The 25,990-nt window shown below is 41.4% G+C and overlaps 1 protein-coding gene and 2 long non-coding RNA genes across 43 annotated transcripts in view; all 3 read right to left on the bottom strand.

Moving 5' to 3' along the window:
- The window catches only part of FHIT (fragile histidine triad diadenosine triphosphatase), a 997,853-nt gene that overhangs the window by 418,067 nt on the left and 553,796 nt on the right, over positions 1-25,990 (bottom strand). The gene's annotated exons all lie outside the window — the stretch shown is intronic.
- LOC120368949 overlaps positions 1-25,990 on the bottom strand; it is a 279,418-nt gene that overhangs the window by 89,065 nt on the left and 164,363 nt on the right. The window lies entirely within an intron of this gene.
- Positions 4,119-25,990, bottom strand: part of LOC120368947 — a 74,660-nt gene continuing 52,788 nt past the window's right edge. The window contains exons 2-3 of the long non-coding RNA XR_005582857.1: positions 6,725-6,897; positions 4,119-4,307 (exon numbers count right to left, since the gene is read on the bottom strand). This is a non-coding gene — a long non-coding RNA (uncharacterized LOC120368947). The remainder of the gene's footprint in view (positions 4,308-6,724; positions 6,898-25,990) is intronic.

Raw genomic sequence — 25,990 nt, 5'->3', positions numbered from 1 at the left:
TAGGAGAGAAAGAGACCCCCTAGGCTCAGCTGCCAACCTCATGCTAAAGACCAGAAGAACTCTGTGTAAACTCGGATGACTGTCTCCCTCACCAACAGACGTTGGTCCAATAAAGATATTACCTCCCCCACCTTGTCACTCTGACAGTATGCGAATGACATTCAGCTGTATAGTTCCTTCTCAATAGACTACTAAAGCGTTAGAACACCTACAGGAAACTAGCGCGTCGATGAAAAGCATCTGGCTCATGACGAACCCAAGCAAAATGGAAGTAATGCTGGTTGGAAAAGGGAAATGTTTTGAGAACTGTCCAAAAACGTTGTCTCCACATTCCATTGAAGACTCACAGCCCCCATTCCACAATGTGGTGCAAAGCCTCAAGGTCCTGTTTGACTCCTCACTAAGACTAGATAACTAGGTAGCATCAGTTTCCAAAAATGCCTTTTCACCTCACTAGGAAACGTCATCCCTTCCTACTGCACAAGGACCTGGCCCCAGTGATCCATGCACTTGTCACCTCAGGCTGGGTTACTCATTGTATGTGAAGACGATGCACAGGCTCCTGCTGGTAGAGAACATGGCTGCCTGCTTTCACCATGACATGTGCTCCTGGTGGCCTATCAGTACCATAGTCAAGTTTCTCAATTGGCTCCATCAGCTTCCAATGCCAGTTTAAGGCTTTGGCCCTAATTTTCACATTTCAATTAGTGGATTAAGCCCAAGCTACATGAAAGGTCTCCCACAACAGAGATGCTCCTCTAGGACAAGGCAGATCACAAAGCCCAGGACTCAGCATGAGAGAACTGGGACACAGCATTCCCTGTCAAGGAGATCTGGCTCTGGAGCAATCTTCCAGAGGAAATCAGGCCAGTCTAGAATCTGACCATCTTTAGGAAATGATGCAAAACCTTCCTTTCTGAGCAAGCCTTTCCACCATAAATGACACTCACAATATGAACATCCCCTCCTACTCCCAAATTCCTACCAACCCCACCCCACAAAAAACCCACCCCAATAGAGTCACCCCTGGACCCTTTTTAAAAATTGGCATCACATTAGCTGTCCTCCAGTCATTCGGTACAGAAGCTGATTTATACCTATGCTGTTATGTGAATGGTACTTTAGTCCTTATGGGAAAAATCCCACCTCAATGAAATACCTTTCACAACTATTTAAATCACAGGCTGGTGGTTTTGAAATTTCCACTTAAAGAAAGAGGGGTTTGAGTTTCTTTCTTCTGTATCTGAAGATTAATAAAAGATACACACATTGATCAGACTGGGATTACTTCTGGAATGATGGGAGCAAAATCTAAACATTTCCTTACCTAAGTACAGTACATTTAAAAGCAGTTTTTGATTTACAGTCTTTATATTGATTTGCTTTACAGCCCTAACCCCCAATACAGCCAGGGAGTGCACGGCACAACTTTAGGGAGGGTTTATGCATAGGTGGCTTTAAGAAGAAGGAAGTATACTGGGGTCTGCTGTCAGGATGTGTAGAAAAGACAGTTTGAAAAATAACCTGCAGATTATATCTGGAGGATGGAAGTACTCACTCCTACTAAGGGTATGTCTACACTACCCGCCGGATGGGCGGGCAGCGATTGATCCAGCAGGGGTCGATTTATCACTTCTAGTCTAGATGCGATAAATCGATTCCCGAGCACTCTCCTGTCAATTCCTGTACTCCAGCGCCATGAGAGGTGCAGGCGGAGTCGACGAGGGAGTGGCAGCAGTCGACTCACTGCAGTGAAGACACCGCAGTGAATAGGTCTAAGTACACTGACTTCAGCTACGAAGTTGCTTAACTTAGATTGATCGCTCCCCCCCCTCCCCACAGTGTAGACCAGGCCTCAGAAAGTGAACAAGGCAGGTATAGAGGCATCTGAAGCCCATAAAGGGAATGTGAAAGAGCTAGATTGGGTTCTGCAGGCTTTAGTGATGCAGGGGATACTGGGTTGGGGAGTGTTGCCTCTGGGCTGTATATGAAGAGTGAAATTAGAACTCATGCAGTCTCTGGGATTTAGCAGGAAGGGGAATTACAAGAGTATATGACTGGGCCCTAGGTGGTGGGTGGCAGGTTGTTTCACCTATCAGTATGTGAAGTGGAGGCTGGAATTTGGAATGATCCTCTGCCCTTATTGAAAATGGAGCTGGAGCCCAGAGTAGGAAGCCTGGGACTATGCCTGGTGTTAGAATCTTCATTGTTGGATTGGAAGTTCCCTAAATTTGAACATTTAAAAAAAATTCTAATATCTTATTACCACTCAAAAGGGTGAGAGATTCTCATCACTGACTTGGTCATAACATAGTATGTGATCTGGGGACAGTACCTTTACTGTAGAGATGTGAATGAGCAGAAAGTCGATTTAAAACGTGTACCATCTGGGTAACGGGCATATAAATACTTCCACATCCATCACTGGCTCAAATCCAGCCAAGGCCAGTAGTGACTACCATCCGAGGGGCAACTGGGTGGCCTAAATGAAATGAGTTAGCAGGTTGAGTCAAGGTCCCTTTAGGTGAATTGTCCACATCAGAAATATCACTAATCAATAATGATATTGGTCTTTTCAGGGTCAAGCTAAGGACTCAATGGTTCTAGAGACTGCACTGTCCTCTCACCATCCAGATACCCCTTTAGGAGGAGGTTGAGGAACATGGTTAGAACAATGTGATAACTCTGTATTGGTGTGGTTTGTTCCGTGGCCAAGCAGAGGATTCCTTCTCCGTGGCTGACAATTCAGCACCTTTTGCAAGTGCTCAATTTACAGAAAAAACTCAATAGCTGTCCATATGGGGAATTTGAAACCTTCTTTGCCTGCATTATTCTTTTATGCACAAAGGAAATACGCAGTACTCAGAATAGTGTTTTTAGTTACTTAATATCACTTTTTGTAAGGAAAAGACTAGCTCATTCCCTGCCAGTGGAGGACGTGAACTTCTGGACAAACTGTGAAATCATACTATGGATAAATGTGTATTCACTCTGGCTCCAATATTCCTTTTGCTAGTACATGTTTGCAACTGCTGCTTCCTCAGTAAAAGTCACTTTGCCTGTTTCAAATAATAGTCTGATTTTACAAGATGCACAGTGGACACCGGCGGAACCACAAAGCTTTATTTTCTTAGATGCCCATAAAATGCCCATCTCGCCAGAGATAAAAATGCTAGAACTTTAAAGAATGAGCATAGGAGGCATTGACTGGTATTATTTTTCAGCTGATTTAGCAAATGTCAGTTCTTGAGACACAGAAAATGAAAACAATCAAGTCAGTCAGTGTTTGGCCTGGAACTTTCAGAACTTCTTCACATCTCCCTACCAATTAACTGTAACTTGGTCTTGACCTGCCAGGAACTAGGAGCGAAATGTGCAGACTCTTGACTAAATAATGGAAATATGGCTGAGATACTGAGTATTGGGGGGGAAGGAGAGAGAGAGAGAGAGAGAGAGAAGAAAAGGCTGGAACCATGCTTGTTCAGTAAGGAATATTAAAAAGTTTCCAGAGCTCTGCAGTATTACAATGCATTCTGATATTATCTTTATTAGATATTACTGGATAAAGAGCCAGTTCATTCAAAATTAATGGAACAGTAGTGCCATCCACACATTATCCATAACCATAAAGTGAATGTGGACAACTATATATTAAATCTGTTTGAAATAACTGCAAAGTGAAGCAGGAGAAATGTGTCATAAAACAAGGGGAAATGTATAATGAAGGAGGGTCGTACGATAAAATGGAGAGGAAGAGGTGATAGTGCTGCATGAGTCTGAAAATCGGAAAAACCACAATAAACCAGAAGGACTTCTCCCTGAAATGGAAAAACTATTCCCAGAAAGTGAACAACTGCAAATAAAAGAACCTTATTAAAGAGTGACATTGTAAAATGGTGAATAAAATGACAAATTGCAAAGAGCTTTGATTGCAAAACAGTAGAGGTATTCATGAAAAGAAAACAATTTTATTGTATCTTTTGATGAGAGCTCTACAATGCAGGGCATTAATATCACAGACAGACTCAGTAATAGGTTTCCAAATAGGCAGATAAACATTTTATTCAATCACAAGATGAAAATTCCTTCTATAAATTTTCTTATTAAATAAACTTCATTTTAGATGGATCTGTAAGAACATTTTATGGTACACATTTGTCATTTAAAATTTTGAAAAAATTGTGATTAGAAAGTGAAAACATGTGAGAAATTCAGTGGGTTTGGTTTCCAGATGCTATTCAGACTGTTTATGTTGGCTAGTGATTTGTTTTCCATGGCTGTGTAGAGAGCCTTAGGTTGGACTTCATCTGTCAGAAGTAAACAACAAATCATTTGGTATATACAGCAGTAAAAGGCATGCCTGGAAGACCATCATTTTTACCATTTTGTAATGTTTCTATAGTAGGAAACTCTCTGGTGTCAGATTATTCCCTTATGGTGCACTGAAGATTAAGATTACACCATTCACTGGAGAATAGTTAAAGACAGAACTGCAGAGGACAAGCAGTTTCATTTTGAACTATTAGGGATACGTTTTTCAAAAACGGCCTCTTAAGCCCCAGTCCTGCTAAGACATATTCACAGTGCATAAACTTCAGTACGTTCACAAACCTTTGTATAACTGAGCTCTAATTCTGTACATTCAAATTTTGCATGGGACAAAGCATGTGCTTGCCTATACAAACCTGTTGGTAACTACCCAGTTTGGGAGCACGCTGAGTACATGTCAAGACAAATTTGGAGCATATTTAAGGGCCGGGTTGAGGCCACTCTGAAAATGTAACAGCCTTGCTTTGGGAACCCTATTGTAGATGTTAATCGTATTAAGAACACACATAGAAACCACCCCTAAATTAATTGGGGGCCACAAAGACTTTCCCTAGATTAAATTGCACACTTGAAAATGTTAATTGCTCTTCTGCAACAGGTTCTCCCTATCAGGGAGCAGTGAGCTGCTCCTTTCTCTCTTTAAACAAGCCAGATGGATCCTCCTATTAGATGGATTTTTAGCTTCAAAACCACCAGTCAACATAGGTGGTTCATCAAATGAAGCACAGGCTGCACCCTCCAAAGAGAAGGTGCAGTTTCTCTGTTCTCCAAGAGGCCTGGGAGGCACTGGCTTGTGTTCCCAGGGAACAAACTGGCCTTAAATAATAGTGTTACACAGCAATACGTTGTCACATCAGTGATCAACGAGCAACACCCCTCTTTTGTTTCTTTAAATTTCAAGTTCAGTATGTATCTGGTAAAAAATCTCATGGTGCAACCATAACAAATAGGCCCAAATTCAGAGGTGATGTGTAAGGAGCTGTACGTTACGCACTGGCCAGGCCATTTGAATTACTCCATCAGGGAGTTTAAGAGGGTCAGAGTGTGAGGTGCTGGAGGAGGCATACAGAACAATCCCTTAAATCTCCCTTTGCATCTGGCTCAAGCATCTCCTCTCTCAACTTCAGTCCTCTCTGCACATATGTCCCTTTGGCCCTTCCCTGACTTCCCTTGGGAAGTTCACCCCACCTGTGAGCAGAGTCTTGCCCAAACTTTGCAGAGCTGCCTCTTCTGTTCACAACTTCTGCACGGAGATAGTTGCTCCATGCAGAGATGAGACAGGAGGAAACCCTGCATCTCCCCTCCCACTGTGGCACTCTCTCACTTTTCTGGCCTGTGTCTGCAATAGGGGTCCTGACCCACAGAACCATTAGGCTCTTGGTAGGATTCTTCGTGTTAAGGTTGATGTTGCACATCTGGGTTTGGGATGCAATTATCCTGTTTAGTATGGAACTCTCTCATTTCAAACATAATGTACACCTACAGCGTCCTTTCAAATCAGCATGTTTTAATGACAGCTCTTCGGATCAGACTAGACAGACAGAGACAGACAAAAACATAGACAGACTTGCAAAAGTGACAACGTGTAAAGGAAGTTGTGTGTTCTGGATAGAAAGGCCCTTAAATTTATACTTCTGGAAAATATCCATCTCATGGCTCAAAGATCCTTGTGGATTATAACAGAGAAGAAATTATTCACCACATTATTAAACATGACAAAAAGCTTCGAAATTGAAGCTTAAAACAGGCTATTTAAGATTCCAGCAATCGCTGGGACTTTGGCAACGAAAATGTTCAAAAGCCTTTTATAGTTGCTGTCAGATTTATGTAAAGCATTTGAGATTCCTGTGAACTTATTTATATAACAACCTAAAACCTGAAGCCAACTTGAAAGTCTTTCTTTCTAATTATTCAGAGTTGAAGGTGCCATACAAAAGATATGCAATGTTCTTCCCAGAACATCTTCTAAACTGGTGGCTGGGAAATCATAGGCTTTGGGTGAACATATTTTAGAACGGCTGTTCCTACTGATTATGAGCTGTATCTATTTAGTATATGAACTTTATTTCAGTGAGTTGTTTTTCTGTTTTCCATTCAGAGTTGACAGGGAAGATATCACCTTATGCCTACATTCCACTCTAATTGACTGTTCACATTGTCCCCAGTTGTCTAGCACAGTAATTTATTTTTAGAAATATCCTACAGTATGGCAAGAAAGAAGCTCCTGTAGCTCTCTAGTGATGTGATATTATAATATCGCTCTGAAACTTCTTTCAGACTAGGAGCTGGATACAAGAATGTTATCTGGAACTAAGCATCATACCAGCCGAATGCAAAAGTCTTGTATTCTGTAGGGAAGGTATTTTTGTTTGAGACATTTGGTTTGATATCTCACCTGAGAGATGCGAAGTGCCCCTTCATGTGATGCTGGATCATTGGTTCAGAACTGACTTGGGGAGGAGTGCTGCCTATCAGCTCGCCAACACTAGCTCCTGCAACACTTACATCTTACGGGATGGTCTTCCATCTGAATGTTGGCAGGAAATGGCCTTGCTCATTGTACAAGCTCTGTAAGAAGATGGCATTCATTCCATCCGCTGATATCTATGTTCTTTGCAGTTTAATAGAACAACCCAACCCAGCCCAGAATCTCTCTCAAGTTGTGTTGTATCTTTTCCCATGTTCTTTAACTGTCTTCTTCCTTCATCCTCTTGTTTTCTCAGCCCATCATAATCTACTCTCTTTCCTTCACAACTCCAGCCCCCTCATCTCCATGATTTCTCTTTTCTAATCAATCCCCTCAGTCGTCCCCTCTTCCCACCACTTAGTCTCCCTCTTCAAGCTTAACACTGGCATTTCCTGACTCCTGAGAGCCTACACCTGAAACCTTTACCTTCTTCTAATGTAGGCTTTCTAAAAACTGGAGTTATATTTAGCTCAAACATCTTTATATTACTAGACACTGCATCAGTATGCTTTAATGACAGCTCTTCAGATCAGACTAGACAGACTTACAAAAGTGAGAACTCATAAGGAAATCATGTGTTTTGGGTATGTTCTTGAAGCAGAAATTGATAAATATTTGAACACTGCACATTAAACAGTGTCTCTTACGTACACATTATGCTTGATGGCAAATAAATTCACTGCCTCTTATGCTACATTTTGAAAACTACCCAAATGATGCATTCTGCACAGAAATACAAATTTTACTATTTATCATGTTTCCATCAGACTACTTCTACACTAACTTATTTTACAAATGGTTCTCCAAGCACAGTAGAAAGCTTTTAATTATCATCATATTGCAAGTAGCGGTATATAGCAGCATAGTTGTATTTATTTATCTGGGTTTTGCCATGCTAATAAAGAAACTGGAACAAAATCTCACTACAGAAAAAGATGTCCATACATAACACTCTAAGCAATATGAATAATACTGAATGCAGCTCCTAACCTGATTTTTCTGCTGATGAGTATCACTAGTTTGATATAGGCCATAATGTGGTTTCTCTCTCTTTCTGTGCATCTTTCACATAAGATTATTCATTATATATTCTGGCTGTGGGGTTGCCATGGATTAAGACGGAAGCCAGAAGCGTTCTTTTATTGCTACTTTTGGCATTAAAACACCACTTTCATTGCATTCCCTTTTTCTACTTAATTGCATTTTAACCAGACAGCCTCCACAATTAACTCACCTGGGTCCTTCTTTTCCATTTTCCCCTTCAAGATAGAGGATATGAAGACCAAGGAAAAGGTGATTTGAAACCTAGCTCAATGTGATCCAGTGCTGATTTGTCAATGAATCACAGGTAGCAGGCTTATGGTGCAGAAAAAGCACACACAGCATTTTAGATGATAAAATATTCTACAAGAGTACACTACCTGCTGAAAAATGCTACTCCCATCTATCACTGGTATTCTTGAGGTGCATTCAGTGTATTACAAACTTTGGGTCAAATTCACCCGGCATGGAGGAAAGTCAGCCCAGAGTGGGGACTTTAGTGCCAACAGGCACATATAACGTCTTCTGTCGACACATCTACAACTAGCCAGACCAAGGAGGGAGCCCAGTTCAGGACAGAATGGGATGCACTGATTCAACTAGCAGACATTAGAGCTGCCTTGGTGGAAACCTGTCAGAGGGTAAGATTAGAATTCAGTCCTTCCTGGCTTTCAGCACTTTCATTGCCCACTGGGTCTCACCACCTCTTAGCAGCTATAGATGATTCCCATGGTTCCATACGCCAAAAAAAGGGAGCAATGTCCTTTTAAACTGAGTCTGACACACTTTGCTTCGTCATTCAACTTTACTAGTGAAAGTTATAGCTCTGTAAAGGCCTTTGAAACCAGTCCAGAAAGGCAGGAACACATGCATATTGCCCCATCACACACAAGACATTTTTAAGGCTGTCAGGGACAATGCACAGCAACAGTCACTGTCCAAGATATGGGTGATCTCACTGCTCAGTGTGCTGCTAGATGACCCGAGCAGTAACTTTGCTCAGGGCCGCCCAGAGGGGGGGGCAAGAGGGGCAATTTGCCCCAGGCCCCGAGCCCCACAGGAGCCCCCACGAGAGTTTTTTGGGGCCCCTGGAGCGGGGTCCCTCACTAGCTCCAGGGGGCCCGGAAAACTCTTGCGGGGCCGGGCGCAGGTGCTTCTTCTGCTCCTGGTCTTTGCCGGCGGGGAGTCCTTCCGCTCCGGGGCGGAAGGACCCCCCGCTGGCAAATTACCGCCGAAGACGGAGCGGGACCCGCCACCGAAGTTCAGCTCGGTCTTCGGCGGTAATTCGGCGGCGGGGGGCCCTTCCCTTCCGGGACCGGCAGCAGGGAGCCCCCCGCCGCCGAATTACCGCCGAAGACCCGGCTGCACTTCGGCGGCGGGTCCCGCTTTGGCGGTAATTCGGCGGCGGGGGGGCCCCCGCTGCGGGTCTTCGGGGCACTTCGGCGGCGGGTCCCGGAACGGAAGGGCCCCCCGCCGCCGAAGACCCCGGACCCCCGGAATCCTCTGGGCGGCCCTGACTTTGCTACTAGTTCTAAGAAAAGCTTCTTTTCATGCCTTTGCAGTCAGGAATGATTTACTTTGGGGCACTGTATGGTGTAGGCTCTGTATCCTATTGCCATTCACCCGTTAGTCACTGGCTTGAATCTAGGCCAGACTCATAAGGCTTGATTTGGCAAACGGCTGAGAACCCCTGCAAGGGAGGGAGTGCCCTAAGCTCCCAAAGGAGTCAGCAGGATTTCAGAGCACTCAGCACCTGACAGGAGCATTCAGTGCCTTGCAGAATGGAGGGCACGGTGACTGAAAGTCAATGCAATCTGCGTGGAGGCCTATGTGAAATGTACTGGTGCTAAAAACAAACATTACTATTGCCCCTTTTATCGATTGACCCTACAAAGACACTCAGCATTACACAGGCTGGAGAGGGAATGTATTACTTTGGTACACCAAAGGAGGGTCCCTTCAGAATACCGTGGCATAGTGAGTGGAGAAGTTTGCACTGCAATTCTCTGTTGCATTACCTGTACTGCGTACTAATAAGAATTTTCGTCTCCAGTGCTCTCAATATGGCACCTTTTATAAATACTCCTTTTATTTTAAAATGAACGTTGATGGCTGAATTAATTACTGTGTAAAGTCATGGCACCAGCTAGCCGGGAACGGGTTCTCCTCAGAGCTACAATCATCCTTACCTATATATTACCAGCGTGCACCTAGGACTTTAAAGAACACATTGTTTAGACACATCCGTACCCTTCGAGCATATGATCTAAACCAGATTAATCCAAACAATGAAAGGATAAGGTGCAGTAGTCATGGGAGGGTGCCGGCATTTTGTATTCAATTTGTATTTATTAGGGAACATAGTCATGAAAACTTACATTACCAACCAAAAAATCACCTGCAATAATTATTCCAGAATAAAAAACAAGTCAAAATTATATAGCCCGAGTGAAATAGTCTGATTATTGTTGACAGCTGTTAGAAGGGAAATCAGCAGAGATAGGTACACAAATGTTTTCCTGTGAGAAAGTTCAGATGAAAAAGTTTAGTTTTCCCATAGGAATATTTGAACCAATATATCTAAAATAAATGAATGTTTTTGTTTGTTTTTTATTTAAAATGTCATGTCAAAATGAAATGACACGGCATCTAAACTTGATTCAAAATGACAGTTTTCATTTTGTTTAACGTTTTGAAAAAAATGCCATTTACTTTCTCTTTTTTTAAACTGAAAAGCTGAAATGTCATAGCCAATATTATGTAATCCCAGAATGCCTTGTACTCATGCTAAGCTTTGTTGTGGAAATCTATTACTTGTTAAAACTGTTGTGTGAGAGAGAGAGAGAGAGAGAGAGACAAGATGTATGTTCAGGTTTGCCAAATATTAATTGTGTGCTAGGTACAGTTTGTGTAGATGTGTCTATGATCTACTGCCTTTTGGAATGTTATGTGCAAAATCCAAATAAGAAAAAGATATGTAATTTTCTATCTGTCATAAACAAGGAGAATATAAAATATGAATAAAATTGAGCTCAAATTGGGAACAGAACAACAACCTAACTGCTGCAAGACTGTTCTCCAGATACATAATGTATTAACCTTTCTGTATTGTACTTATCCATCTTTGATTAATAGACTATTTGAGCCTGGTTATCAGATGTCTATCAATAAAGGAATTGAACCTCAAGAAATGAAACAACACTAAGTCAAAATGAAACTATTTCAAACCAAAAATACTTGTTTCAACATTTCCTGTAGGGAAAATGGAAAATTTTAATCAGAACTGACATTTTCCCATGGAAAAAAAAATCAGTTTTCACAAAAACTTGTTCTTTGACAGAAAAGCTTCCTACATGAAAATATTCAGTATATTCTTTTGGCTTCATATGTTTGAAGCAGGGTTGCTTTTCAACATCTTTCCATTTTACACTAGTACCTCACTTAAAAAAAATAGGGAAAAATTAAGGCATGGCCTTATAATCAAATTTAATGCAGCCCTAGTGTTACTAACCCCATAATTAAACTAGCTAAAGTAATTTAAGATACTACAAAGTAAGGTGTCAATACTGCAAAGGCTGATGCATATGTATTTAATTTAACATCTTCATAAGTCTTTGCAGGATTGGGTATTGATATAGTACCAGAATATCTGAAAATACTGATGAAGAAAAATTGATTTCACAGTTTTTTTTAAAAAGAAAACATTCTAAAACCAGGGCCACCACAAACTAAAACAAACATAAATAAAATTCCCTCTCTCTATCAATTCTAGGCCAGTGACTATGATATATAGGAGCTTTCTGCTTGTTGAGATATATTCTGCTAGCTGTCACATTGCATTTCTAAATTTTTGAAAAACTTGCCTATCAGCCTCTAAGGCATTCTTTTTTCCCTGGGCTTTACAAAAACGAGAACATGTTTCCCTGATATTTCCGTTACAATAGGAGGCCTGTTAAAACAGCATCATGAATTTCTAGTTATGACAGATATGAAAGGACATAATATCCAGGAAACATTTCATTTTTAATGTATTCATGAAGAGGTCCTTGTCAATCATGGCTAGTGAATTGAATAAAAAATAATACTTAAAGTCTTAAGAGGATACATTGAGTTTAACATGCGGCGATATAAGGACTGAAGTGGGACTGTGTTCCGCCAAGAAGATTCCAAGCCTGAAATGCTGTTGTGAAATTATTCAGAAACCTGCCAATAATGACATTTCAAACTGCAGCTATCTCCTTCTTGGTTCTGCTCCATGTGGGTCCATGTATTATTGCCACCCAGCTAATGGATTCTCTCAGCTGGTGCTTGAAAAGAACTAGGTCGTCAATCAGCCATTTATCATGGAATTTCAAAACAATGTGTTTTATCTCCCTGCTTGTTGTGAATATTAATAAATTTACATCTTAAAATATTCTAGAAGATATAAGCTGCCAAATGCCTTGAGCAGAGAAAACAGTTACATAAGTCACATTAAAACTTAAATAGTTTTTAAAGTGTAAAAGCAGCATTATTTACTCTTGATGCCATTACAATTGATTTTGTCAACTTGTTCAGTGCTGCACAGATAATAAAACAAACGTCAATACTAATGTGTTTTGTTGTTTTTACAATGCTTAAACCAGATATGCAATTACATATTTAAAAGATGCCATACTGCTTTTTAAAAATATCTTCAATTTGTATTAAATTTTTTGTCACCAATTTGAATACACTGAAGACTGATTTAAAATGTTCCTAATATGTACTACAGAGAGGTATTCTGAAAAGACAGACACTTTACAAAGATAATGATATTGCAGTAAGAATTCAATTCTGAAATAATATGCTATTTCCTAAATAAAATCCACAGGTAGCATTATCCTAATGCTAGGATACCATTTATCATAATGATAGTAATGACCAATTACAAAAAAGGCCACTTCCATTTTTTAAAGCTGCTACCAGTGTCCCTAATTCAATTATAGATCCTAAAATAATCTTATATCTCTAAGGTCCAAATTTTAAAGCCATATGTATGTTGATGGAATTTAGACCCCTATGCTCCTAAATCCTTAAAAATGATACTTAAGGGCTGTGAAGCTGAACACAGCAACACCTAAGTACATTTAAAAATTGGGCTAAGTGCTTAAGCACCCAAACATTCAAGTACATGGGATATCCCTGTTACATTAAATGAGTGAAATTAAAATAAAACTCAATTACAATGGATTGCACGTCAGTTTTATTGCTAGCTATTATCTCCACAGACAATAAACACTGTTAGTATAACGCCCACAGATTTCTTATATGCCAACCTAAGTTTCTACCATGCTGAAAATATCAGAACCATTTGCCTATAAAACACAAGCTGTTTCCTCTTGCGGTTGTTCCGTCTAGTGCTTCAGGACTAGACCGGAACAGGATTTATTTACTATGAAATATGTTCAAATGGAGAAGTTTGTCTAGATGACAACACTGTGCTGTGTCTCTTTCTTCTTTTAAACACAAACCCATTTGAAACCTCTCGGGTTTCACAGGATAATGATAAACGGAGCAGAAAACCTTTCTGAACCTGAAAGCATCAGAACCAGACCGTTAACTAAGGTATAATCACAGATACTGGACAAATTCCCTCCTGTGCTTAGTTTCCACTGCAAAGCGGGGCTGCTGTTGTGGGGCGGTCTCCTTAATTCCAAGGGGCTGCTCTAACTTGCACCAGCTGGCACTTTCTCAAATGTACGTGCCCCTGCATCAGAGCCTACATTTCTCTTTCACAATCGTTCCATTATCAGGCACTTAGAGAAGCCAGTCTTGCTAGTTGCAGCTAACTGATGCTCTACCACTTGCTTTTATCCGCTTGTTTTACACTATCGTTTAATTTTCCCTGTCCTACTTGCCCATGCCGCTCACTCCGTATCGCCAAACCTTTCCCCCCTCTTCCCCTTGCCCATTAGTGTCCTCCCTCTTCATTCCTCCAGCACTCATGCACCATCCCAGCTCTATCATCTGTTCCACACCCTCCATGCCAATCATTCAAAATAAAGATTAAAAATCTGCATCATTTTAAATGTCCTTACTTCCTCCTACACTCCATTTCCAGGTCTGCCATTGACCAGCTGTGGAATTTTGAGCAAGACATTTCACCTCTATGTGCTTTTGTTTCCTCCCACCCTACCCTTTTTGTCTGCCTTGTCTATTTAGGTGATAAGCTCTTTGGGGCAGGAACTCTGTCTTGTTATGTGTTTGTACAGTGCATAACACCTAGCTGCAACCAAAATACAAAGAAATCACAGCGTTTAAGTTTGAATCCCTTTTCTGTAGGTACTGTAGCTATGTGTCACCAACACCTCAAAGGTAATATATGATTTATCCTTTGGGGACCTGATCCTTCAGCCAGTTACACAAGTGAGCAAGTTCACTTTTGAGAGTCATCCCATTGAACACAATTTGCATGAGTAGAGTAACTCATGTCTGTATTTGCAGAATCAAGCCCTATTGTAGTCTCAGATTCTTTATTTAGTGGAAACATGAGAAGTAGGACAGGTTCTCTAAGCCACAGAGGTAAGATTTAATAGTTAAAACCTGTGTAAGTATTACAGTAGCATGTGCCAATCATGAAACACCTCTGAAAATAAAAATAAATAGAGCTGCAACTTAAAAGGACGCATTCGCTGTGCACACAGTCTCTGCGTTTCATACTTTTCAGTTTGGCACCTTCGATGTTTCACCTTTGGTAAACTTGATTCATTAGTATATTAACTGACAGTTGTTTCCTGATCTAAGTGATTGTTTTGTAGTTCTATTATGTTCTGTCAGGCAACAGCACACAATTAATTACAAATAAACTAAGAATTAACTTTGCTAACAATGAGATGTTTCAAAGCCTTTTAGCTTCAGGAAAGGAAGTCTCCTACCCATACAGCTGTGTTGTTTTCCAGAACTTCCTGAGAAATGTTTCTTCAGCTATATTTATCTCTAAAGTGAGTTTGTCTGACACAAGAGGTTAAAATAATGGGTTTTTTTCTGTATTGTACCTCAGGAACTGACCATTTAAACACAAGAGGCCATATGCTGCCCTTGATTAGGGCATGAAACTCTTACTGATATCCAATGGAGAGCAGCCAAGGGCCGTATACCTCTATAAAAAGACTGAGCAGAAGAAGAGCTCTGTGTAAGGTTGAAAGCTCATCTCTCTCAGTAACAGAAGTTGGTCCAATAAAAGATATTACCTCACCCACCTTGTCTCTATAAAAAGACTGTATATTATCACAGTAGGCCAAATTCAACAGCCCGGTATTTCAGTTCTACTGTCTTTTTAAAAAGGAACTCTGATTAACAGTCTATTAGGGAAGCCAAGACATTTGATTTTTCTGTCAGAGTAATTACTGTGATCTCCATTTAAATGGACAGAGGGGTATGCACTCTCTCACAGCTCACTGGCACCAGGATGAATCTGGAAGCTTGACATTTGCAGTACCGCAGATGAAAAGCAAGGAGGTTGGTTTGAGAGACCTGGCACACTATCACCTGACAGCACTCCTGGCGGAAGTTCATGCTCGATAGAAAGATGCCCTAAGGGAAGGTATGTTTACACTGGGAGCTGAGGGTGAGAGTCCCATCTCCTGCAGACATACTCGCACTAGCGCTCATCGAGCTAGCGTGCTAAAAACAGTAGCGTAGCCATAATAGCACAGGCAGCTGTGACTGCAGCATGGGCTAGCCATGCAAGTACGTACCCCCAGCGTCCAGGTGGGTTTGTACTCGCTGCAGCGAGCCTGTGCCATTGCTACCACAGCTAAGCTACCCTTTTTAGTGCGCTACCTTGATGGGCGTGAACACGAGTATGTCAGTGCGAGGTGAGAATCACACCCCCCAGCTCAGCCTTACACTGAAATCTACGACACTTAACCTTTCATTTCAGATCTGCTTCACAATGGATTTCCACCATTCCCATGTGACTGGCTCCAACTTTCTGATCCTGGTTCACCTGAATCTGAATTATCACACAAATACTTCAGTCAAACATCTGGAAATGAACTCGGGGGTGGGGGGGATTGAATAACTGCTTAAGAGTCACAATTCTTAATCACTCAAAAGACTCAATGAGAAGAATGATTGCCTGGATTAAATACGGCCTGTAACTGCAAACTCATTCTCTTTCAGCCAGCCATAAATCTCCCCTCATCCATACCCTTTTCAAGTCCAGTCAAAGATAAATTTTAAAAATGGACAGTTCTGAAACCACAGCAAAATACGTTTCCCGATTGCTCGGCAGAGTCCACAAATGAATCAACTGGTTAGAACAGCTGACCAATCAGAGAGTGCATTTTGAAGATACTGTTCATATCTATAATGCTGATGTAAAGGAGTTGATCTTAATTTAGGATGTTGCAAACAGGGCTTCATCCAACCTCCATTGACTTCAATGGGCTTTGGATCACTAGAAAACGAGAACTAGGGCTGTCAAGCAATTAAAAAAATTAATCGCAATTAATTGCGCTATTAAACAATAATAGAATACCATTTTAAAATATTCTTGATGTTTACTACATTTTCAAATATATTAATTTCAGTTACAACACAATACAAAGTATACAGTGCTCACTTTATATTTATTTTTTATTACAAATATATGCACTGTAAAAAAAATTATTTTTCAATTCACCTCATACAAGTACTGTAGTGCAGTCTCTGTCATGAAAGTTGAACTTACAAATGTAGAATTATGTACAAAAAAACTAAATTAAAAAAATAAAACAATATAAAACTTGAGAGCCTACAAGTCCACTCAGTCTTATTTCTTGGTCAGGCAATCACTCAGACAAACAAGGTTGCTTACAATTTGCAGGAGATAATGCTGCCTGCTTCTTGTTTACGAGAACAGGCATTTGCATCGCACTTTTGTAGTTGGTGTTGCAAGATATTTACATGCCAGATGTCTCTTCATCTTCAACCACCATTCCAGAAGACATGCGTCCATGCTGATGATGGGTTCTGCTCAGGGGCGGCTCTAGACATTTCACCACCCCAAGCAGGGTGGCATGTTGCGGGGGGCGCTCTGCCGGTCGCCGGTCCCGCGGCTCCGGTGGACCTCCCGCAGGCGTGCCCACGGACGGTCCGCCAGTCCCGAGGCTCCACCGAAGCCGTGTGGGACCAGCAGACCCTCCGCAGGCACGCCTGCGGGAGGTTCACTGGAGCCGCCTGTCGCCCTCCCGGGGACCGGCAGAGCACCCCCCATGGCATGTCGCCCCAAGCACGCGCTTAACGTGCTGGGGTCTGGAGCCGCCCCTGGTTCTGCTTGATAATGATCCAAAGCAGTGCGTACTGACGCACGTTCATTTTCATCATCTTATTCAGTTGCGACCAGCAGAAGGTTGATTTTCTTTTTTGGTGGTTTGGGTTATGTAGTTTCCACATCAGAATGTTGCTCTTTTAAGACTTCTAAAAGCATGCTCCACGCCTCATCCCTCTCAGATTTTGGACAGCACTTCAGATTTTTAAACCTTGGGTTGAGTGCTGTAGCTATTTTTAGAAATCACACATCGGTACCTTCTGTGCGTTTTGTCAAATCTGCAGTGAAAGTGTTCTTAAAATGAAGATGTGCTGGGTCATCATCTGAGACTGCTATAACATGAAATATATACAGAATATGGGTAAAACAGAGCGGGAGACGTACAGTTCTCCTCCAAGGAGTTCAGTCACAAATGTAATTGACGCATTATTTTTTTAATGAGCATCATCAGCATGGAAGCATGTCCTCTGGAATGGTGGCCAAAGCATGAAGGGGCATATGAATGATTAGCATATCTGGCATATAAATACCTTGCAATGCAGGCTACAAAAGTGCCATACGAACGCCTGTTCTCACTTTCAGATGACACTGTAAATAAGAAGCAGGCAGAAGTATCTCCCGTAAATTTAAATAAACTTGTTTGTCTTAGCGATTGGCAGAATAAGAAGTGGGACTGAGTGGACTTGTAGGCTCTGAAGTTTTACATTGTTTTGTTTTTGAGTGCAGTTATCTAACCAAAAAAAAAATCTGCATTTGTAAGTTACACTTTCATGATAAAGAGATTGCCCTTGTATGAGGTGAACTGAAAAATACTATTTCTTTTGTTTATCATTTTTATGGTGCATGTATTTGTAATAAAAAATTAAAATATAAAGTAAGCACTGTGCACTTTGTATTCTGTGTTGTAATTGAAATCAATATTGAAAATACAGAAAAACATCCAAAAAAATTAATACATTTCAATTGGTATTCTATTGTTCTAAGTGCAATTAAATCGTAATTAATTTGTTTAATCACGATTAATTTTTTGAGTTAATCGTGTGAGTTAACGGAGATTGACACCCCTAATTATAACCTCTGTACAAGGGAGTCAGAAATCAGCAAAAATTGGTACAGCAGGTATTTATGCAACAAATTTGGAGACCAATATCAAACTTATATTTTAAAAGCATGGAATATGGAGGAGTGAAATTCATTTCTTTGAAAGGTTCTGGTGAATAGTTTTGATATGTCCACTGTTGACACTTGTTGGATAGGTTTGACATGCCCACTGTTAGGAACCACCAGAATTTAAAGTAGCTGATCTCTTCCAGAAAAGATATGCTGCAGGTAGACGTGGCATAGTAAAAGACAGACATAGCTGACTTGATGCACATTTTTTAAAAACAGTTATAATATATACTCCACAATCATGTTTGAGGAGTAGGTAAAAGCAGGCTACTTGAAATCAGTACTTTATCTTTCACACAGAAGTTTCTTAATGAGAAACAGTCACACTCATAAATGAAAAACTATTGGAGGGGAAAAACAACCAAATCTGCCAAATCCGTCACATTTTCCAGCTGTAGATACTGATGATTTATAAGGGCTTCTTTTACTTTAAGGATAAAAGATTTTTTTTTAAGGAAACATCATAAAAATAAGTCCAGTGTGCTGCTGCCAACGATTCAAAAATAGGGGGGGGAGACTAAATCTTCACAGCACACAAAGAGGCCTTACTTCCACTAGCTAGAGCTATCCTACAGTAGCAAATGTACACTCTATTTCGACAGATATATTAAATATTTGCAAAACTAGAAAAAGGAAATCAACATAAAAGTGAGTTTTTCAGAGTCGCAGGCTCCAACTCAACTTCTAAATTAAATGCTAGTAACAAAATTTCTAGTGATCCTAGTGTAGGTTTTCTAATCATAAGGGAAGTCAAATAAGTGCCCAACCCACATTTTATAAAATATTGTCTCTTCAAATCAGGAAAAAACAAGTTCCATTATTAACATTCTGGCACGCAAGTCTGAAAGGTATACTGAACAAAGCTAATGTTAAAACTCAAGCATCTGCTTTTGTTGGCCAAAGAGAATAGCTCACTTTCCCAACGTTTTGGTTATAATAAGCTGAAGACTGAGATTATCTTGTATATGAGCCTTGCCATGAGAAGGTATAGCAATCCGATTACATCTAAACTGAACTAGTGTGCTTTGGCGAAGAAATGTCTGAAAAGTAACAAAGATCTTTATACAGTTTTTATTTCTAGAATCATTTTGATGCCAGAAAGCATGGATTCTTCTCATGCCTTTAGTGCATCCTTTCTCCCTTTGTTTGCAAACAAATCTTCCTCCGCAAATCTAGATAGTTGACACACCTGTCCTACACACTGTTGTGATAATCTTTGTACAGAATATGCCTTGCAAGGTATCATATGAAAACTAGTCACTCTCTGGTCAATCATATCATGGTGAAATGTGTATAGCAACAGTATCTGCGAAGTTAGGAATTCCCCCATACGATGTTATCAGCACATGTTCCAAACCAGACAAAGGAAAGGTAAGTGTATTTATTTCAATTTACACACAGGTAGTAAACCAGGACCTTGAGACAGCAGGGGGAGAGACGGCAGGACACAGAATGATTTGGATATCAGCAAACACCCGTGGGGGAAGAAAGGGCACGGCACCTCCTTCACCAAGAGACTCCAAGTACTAACTAAGGTTAGTGGAAGCCAGAACGTGACTGGTGTGCTGCCGATGGACTGCTAGGGTGAGAGCTTCTGCACCAGTGCTGCAGCTATGCACAAACCCCCACCGTTGGCCTGTACCAGCTCACGTGGGCTAAGGGGCTGTGTAATTGTGGTGTGGATGTCTGGGCTCGGGCTGGAATCCAGGCTCTATAACCCTGCGAGGGGAGAGGATCCCAGAGCTTGGGCTGCAGCCTGAGCCCAAACATCTACACTGCAATTACATGGCCCCTTAGCCCAAGCCCCTTAGCCAGAGGGAAGTGTCTAAATGCAGTGGAGACATACCCTCGGGGTCTGACGTGTATGCTCAGAGGTTGTGAGCAGGACAGGATGAGAGGCAGGTGGTGATACAGCCCTCCAGTGGCCTGTATTTCACCCCAGAATGTGACAACACGCTACTAAGCACTGAAACTGCAGCAGCAATTAAGGGAATCCTTACGTATGCATTTTACATTTGGTTGAAATAGTTTATGTCTGATGGATAAGGATATTAGAATGGATGTATTAATCTTCTGTTATGTAACCTGTATTTTAGAATTTATCATGAAGTATCTGGTTTTTGTGTATAGCAGATTTTTCTTTAATAAGGAGTGACAAAATAAATAAATAAATAAAAATAGCATTAAATGAGAAAACACTCCTAACCTGCAGCATAGCTGAGAAATCTCAACTCCATTTAAAAGCCTCTTAAAGAAAAGAGCAACAAAGTATCATTATGAGAGCAGATAATAGTCGTATCACATGTCTGAGTGCTTTTCTTGGAATTCCATTTCCCTGCTCAACTACAGAGCTTCACTCTGTGCTTTCACAGGAACTGTCGAGGGCAAGGGAGTTCAACAGACAGAAAAGGGGAAATTATTAAATGATCTGAGGAGAACAAAACAATCTGTTGTAGCGGAATCAGGAAGCACCGCTTGTGCAGTATATTCAGCCCCTGGGATGGAGGGAGCCAAACCAAACACTCAGTGCAAGTGAACCCCCTTGGAGGTTAGGGGGAGATCAGCTTTGGATCCCCATTGGGATGCCAATTGGATTGCTCCGGCCAATCTTTGCACCCCAGCGACCTTTCTAGTCTGTGTGGAAGGCTTCATCTTCCTGGGCAGGGCAACAAGAGCTGTGTGAAATGAGAGGGGGAAACAGAATCTTCTGGGCCCAATAGACACACTCAACCACATTATACCTCACAGAAAAAGAAACTGTTTGTACCTAGGAATTTCTCTGTGCATTAGGTTGCGTTTCACTGAAGAGCAGGTTTATAATGAATTAACATATTTACTATGCTATGGAACAGTTGATTTGGCAGGAGTAAATTTTAATATTAAACAGCAGAACCAGACACAGGTATACAACACAGGAAGTAGCTACGTAACCCATAAACCTGTAAGCCCATTATGTGCTTGATGCTGCTGTAAATTAGTTTCACTCCTTTTCATAAATATTACTTTTTTTTTTAGCTTTTAAAAAAAGGTGTTAGAACTAAACAAACAAAAGAGTGATTCTGGATAACTCTGCCCCTTTGGAGTCATGCATAAAGAATGTGACATTTTGCACAAAGGATTTTTATCACACCGCGACTCGTCTTTTGTTTTCAAAGCAACAACAAGCAACAGAACAGGAGAAGAGGTAGAAAAATCTGTATGTGCTAGAAGAAAATAGGGCAGTACTATCAATTATATGAATAGTTATTTTCACGAGTGGAAAACATGTTTGGAATACATTTTTTCTGAGATAGCTGCAGAAATGCAGAATTTTACAGAAATATTTCTAAACCATGTCCAATTGCCTAGAAACTACATTGTCAGGAGGCTTTTGGGGAACACAATAAAGCACCAAATTGAAGTTTAAGAGGTTTAAGAACAACTTTAATTTTTGGACTCTTCTGCCCAAAGATCTCCAGAAAGCATAACAAAATGTATTAAAATGTAATTACAAATATGGACAATGCGCTTGTCAACACCCAATAACTCTATCACTCATCCCCCAACTGCACAATAAATGGCAAACACATAAAGGCACATAACACGAAACCAGGGTGGAAACAAAAATTACTTACTCCTCTCAATATTGATGTCCTCTCAAAGGCCTCAGCCACTGTCAACTAATACACAAGCTTTCTGCTCAACAGGAGAAGAAATCACACCCATGCCAAAACAAAAACACTAAGGTAACAATGAATGCACTACAACAATCAAGAGATCAAGTTAATAACCTAATAAAAAATAAAATGAGTCAAAATGTTTTAAATCTAGTATTAAAACAATCAAGAGCATCATATTAGTGAGGACTCCCAAGGTTAGAATGTGTAGTTGGGTGCATTTTATTTTTTGTTATGCCTCAGTCCCAATGAAAAAGCACAATTTTGAGCAGATTACATCATCTTTATCCATCTAAAACTCTGTCTGTTCTCCTGATGAAACAGTGAATGTGAAGAATTATTCAGATGTGTTATTGCAGTAAACTAAGCTAAATTCTTTGTACATTTCTAGGACTCTGACTGACCATTCAGTATAACAATCCCTTGCTATCACTGAAGTTTGGGCACTGCAGGGAGTCTGTAAACAGAGGCTTTTTTTTTGTTGCTTCTTCCTTTCTTCCATCAACCAAAAATCACTAATTCTTCATACCCTCTGTTGCCTGAAGACATGGCTTCCAGTTTAGCTGAGTGATTTCCCATGAATTCTCTCAGCTTTTAGTTAACTGCAATGCCGCCATCCTGACATCCACCGCAAGATTTCAGCCTCCCATCTCATGCACCACGCAGTGTTTTGGTGTATGCACATCACATTCTAGACTTGGAGTGTGAAGTACAAACACTCCTAGAAGGCCACCAGAATGTGTCATATGTTCTATGCTACTTGCAGGGCCGGCTCCAGGCACCAGCGCAGCAAGCAGGTGCTTGAGGCGGCCAATAGAAAGGGGTGGCACGTCCGGCTCTTCGGCGGCTGGTCCCCCAGTCCCTCTCAGAGGGAAGGACCTGCCACTGAATTGCCGCCAAAGAATGAAGCGGTGCAGTAGAGCTGCCGCCGAAGTGCTGCCAATCGTGGCTTTTTTTAATATTTATATGTGTGTGTATATATATATAAAATGCTGGAGCCAGCCCTGGCTACTTGGATCTCAATGGCAAGAGCAGAGCAAGACCAAACCCTGTTCATAATTTTGGTGTCACTGTCAGTAAACACCAAGTGCCCTAAATTATTAGCCTCTAAAGCTTTTAAGCAATTCTTAATGATCAACAGCTACAATAACATTTCCCAATAGCAAATATTTAATGTTGCAGAAGGTCTTAAAGGACTAGAACTACACCCAGGCCCATTAAAACACATCTTGGAAAGTTTTCCTTATCCCCCCATACCACAGATCACATAGTGTGCTGACTTGTACCCTTCCATAGTCTCATGAGTAATAAGCCCTAGAGATCTCCACTTCACTCAGGGGGAAGTCCCGTGACTCTGCAATTCTCAGACTAGGACCTACAGAAGGGTGGTCACGTTCTTCCTTGATAGGGCATCCACAATTATATCTGCACTCCCTTTGAGACTGACTTGCTGTGTGATCTTGGACAAGTCACTTGATCTCTATGAGCCCCAGTCTTCCCATGTGTAAAATAGGGATAAAGACACACTAGTACTAAAGGCTTCAGAGTTGTGGAGAAAAATGCACTAGCTACAAAGTATTATTAGTCCCAATGAGAATGGTTCCAGTGAGCTGAGCATAAAATGAGCCAATCTACTCCGCGCTTATTAGGCCTCATTTGGAGTATTGTGTCCAGTTCTGGGCAGCACACTTCAGGAAAGATGTAGACAAATTGGAGAAAGTCCAGAGAAGAGCAACAAAAATGATTAAAGGTCTAGAAAACACGACCTATGAGGGAAGATTGAAAAAAATGGGTTTGTTTTGTCTGGAAAAGGAAGACTGAAGGGGGACCTGATAATAGTTTTCAAGTACATAAAATGATGTTACAAGGAGGAGGGAGAAAAATTGTTCTCTTTAACCTCTGAGGATAGGACAAGAATCAATGGGCTTAAATTGCAGCCAGGGAGGTTTAGGTTGGACATTAGGAAAAACTTCCTGTCCAGGTGGTTAAGCACTGGAATAAATTGCCTAGGGAGGTTGTGGAATCTCAGTCATTGGAGATTTTTAAGAGCAGGTTAGAGAAACACCTGTCAGGGATGGTCTAGATGATACTTAGTCCTGTCATGAGTGCAGAGGACTGGACTAGATGACCTCTTGAGGTCCCTTCCAGTCCTATGATTCTATGGTAAGGCAGGTATCCTCTCTGACAGTCTTTCAGTGCCAGAAGGACTGATGAGAACACATACACATTCATGTACAGGCACCCACAAAATACCACTCAAAGGCATGCCAGGCACAGTCTTCCCACCTAAACAAGCGCTGCCATATAATCTAGTCTCAAAGCCAGGCCAATGCAATACCTTTCTTGGCATGACACCTAAGCGGCCCCATGATTATATTGGTACATTTTAGGTGGCTTAGGGCATGTTGTGATGGCTGCTCCTCACAAAATGGAAGATTTTTTCATGTGATTTTTCTTAATACCAAATTCCCGGAGTAAATGTTTGCTTAACCTTTTTTAGTTAATTCACCGCCGTTGCTGCACAGCTAGTTCTCAGAGTAAATAAGGGGTGCCCACCATGCATAACAAAGCCTTATACTGTACTTTCCTTGTTAAGTTAGTTAGTTTAGGAAGAACAAGGAGACAGCCTTTTGGACTTTACTGGATCATTCTGATTTGTGCACGTGTTTTCTCCCACGTAAGGCAAACCTAACACAGCACAAAACAAAGGGTGCCACTCCGATATCCAGATATAAAATGATACATACGGCTGTCCGCTGGTGTGAGGGTGAGGAGGTGAGCACAAGTGGGAAAGGTTAGGAGCTACAAATACAGCCATCAGGATAACGATCAGAGATGAAAGTAAGCCGGTCCAGTCTGGTACGGCATACCAGGAAGAGCCGGTACACAGTCAACCATACCGGCAGGGAGCAACTTCCCCAGGCCGTCAATTTAAAAGGACCCTGGGCTTCCAGCAGCGTGCGGAGTCCATGGCCCTTTAAATTTCCCCAGGGTAGTGGCGGCGGCGGCAGCCCTCAGGCTCTGGAGGTGATTTAAAGGGCCTGGGTATTTAAAGGCCCAACCCCTTATGCCCGAGGCCCCTCCCTCACCTTGCTCAAGACCCTGGCCTTGCGTACCAGTAAGTCCCTTAAGTTACTGTCACCCCTGAGAGTGATGTTTTAAGACTAGTATGAACATAATGTTCTACTTGCAGTAATTTTGCTATTCTGAATTTCTCCACTGTGCTAATATCAGTTTTGGAAATACCTAAGCAACAGGCAATGTATTTTCTACTTCATCCCAATACCTGCTACTCCCTGCCTTCCCCCCATCCAGGACAATGCATCTTCGAGTGTGGTTCATCAGGCAGTGGATACATCTTCTCCTTAACAGATGGGAAGAGGAAGACACTTAAAGCTGAGCGGCTGCATGTTCCATCCATTCTTCTGTTCCCCAGTGTCCTAATGCATCGCGGTAAATTCAAATAGCAGCTCAGGCATGTCCATCCAGGATTTCACCCCATTTTCTCGCATCAGCACCTCCAAATCCCCACATCTGTCCATCTGGACCAGAGAGCAGAGCAGCAACCACTTGCCATTGGCCCCATATCACCATCCACACACAGAATGTTAAGTTTGCCACAGTATTTTTAAATATTTAGCCAAGTAGAGGAGGAGGAAAGGAGACCCCAGGCGGCATTCTCTGAGAGGTGGGAGGAATTTTGTGTGGTCCATGTCACAAAAGGTAAGGTAATCAAAGCTGTTCCTTAAGGATTTCTACAAGTCATTGAAGGGATCTGGAATGATTTTTTCCTTATGTACTGCACTGCAGAATTGGCTGGGGGGGGGGGGGGGGGAAGGGGGAAGAGAGAGAGAGGATTTTGCCTTCCTCGCCAGCATCAGGCTGCTGACAGGACTCAGTATCCTGGATTTGATGGACCATTATTCTAGCAGGGCTGGCAATTCCTATGTTCTTAATGTCTCTGAGATTTGTAACATTTCGGAAAGGGCAGGATACCATTCCCATATAATTTCTAGGCCAAGTGACTTGTGTAAAGTAGGCATGTCATGAGAG

This window comes from Mauremys reevesii, linkage group 7, assembly GCF_016161935.1.
Source record: "Mauremys reevesii isolate NIE-2019 linkage group 7, ASM1616193v1, whole genome shotgun sequence".
In the NCBI taxonomy this organism is placed as follows: Eukaryota; Metazoa; Chordata; order Testudines; family Geoemydidae; genus Mauremys; species Mauremys reevesii.
The sequence above is the reverse complement of the archived record's forward strand: the minus strand, read 5'-3'. Positions and strand labels throughout refer to the sequence as shown.